The sequence below is a fragment of the Octodon degus genome, unplaced genomic scaffold (assembly GCF_000260255.1).
Source record: "Octodon degus isolate 3935 unplaced genomic scaffold, OctDeg1.0 scaffold00599, whole genome shotgun sequence".
NCBI classification, from domain to species: Eukaryota; Metazoa; Chordata; class Mammalia; order Rodentia; family Octodontidae; genus Octodon; species Octodon degus.
This window is the reverse complement of record NW_004525175.1, coordinates 10,747-11,901: the sequence shown is the minus strand read 5'-3', so window position 1 is coordinate 11,901 and position 1,155 is coordinate 10,747.

The following is a 1,155-nucleotide window of genomic DNA, read 5'->3' as shown; positions in this document are numbered from 1 at the left end:
TCTCCCATATTATAATTTCTGCTGAAGTAAGAACACCTTTGTGTCTTCATCCTGAATGTGAAAATTTCATACCCTACATGGAATACATGGAACCTAAAAGCCAGACATGATCATATGACCATTGACACAAATTTTGTGATACTAACCTTAAGTAGGCCTAAAGCAGGATTCAGGTTTGGTGGGCTGTCTATTGCAAATGAAAATAAAGATAAAGCAAGTGTCTTCTGTGTCAGAAAGTGTTCCTGTAGTATTTCTCAGCGTTTTCCTCATCTTCTCTAACCATAGCCAGGTGTCTCCCTCTGTCTCCCCATGTTACCCCTTCAGGGCCAAATTGGCTGTAGATATTGTTATGTTGGAAAGCATCCAGTGCATTTGTGCAGTGAGGCAGCATAATGTGTGCAGTTTGAGGTGGGATTATTTGGAGAAAATGAAAGAAATAGAGTTTGACAGGTTCAGACAGATACAGCCTTTCTGAATATAGGTTAGGTATCACTTGTCAATAGAAGAATTGGAAAAATAGCAAATGAGGTAATAATATTTCAGTATTAAAGATGGGGATCACACAAGATGACTCATAATATTATCTTTAAATTAATTTCATAGTAGTTGACATAAGCTCAATGCAATTTCACAAGTAAAACTGATAATGTTTATCAAAAGCTTATTGCATCCTCTACCAAGTATTTTGTTCCCTACCAGTTTCATAGGTTATTGTCAGCTTTGTACCTTCCATAGGGCTTCCTGACCCTCCCATGGATAGTGCTATCTCTTCTGCTGGCTCATGAGCTGACGTACTTAAGTATTCACAAACCTCTTCCCTTGTCTACAGTGTGCCTCAATTTTTCAGCCTTCTAGAGCATGATATATTCTCCATATAGGAGGAGATTAAGAAACAAACATATTATTATCTACTATTATTTGCTTTCATTTTTTAGTCAGTATTGATTTTATAAAAATCAATTACCATAGTATTGTTCAAATGTTCTCATTCTTTTCTCCTTTTCAGTTAATTGTGTTCCTCCAGGGTATTTAATTATCTTATATAGTGTCATATGTATTGGAATAAAGTTTTTATTTTCATTTCAATATTTTCTAGCAGTTCTACATTGGTTTATAGGGAGTATGTAGATAGGTTATAGTTCCTGAGGATCCTCA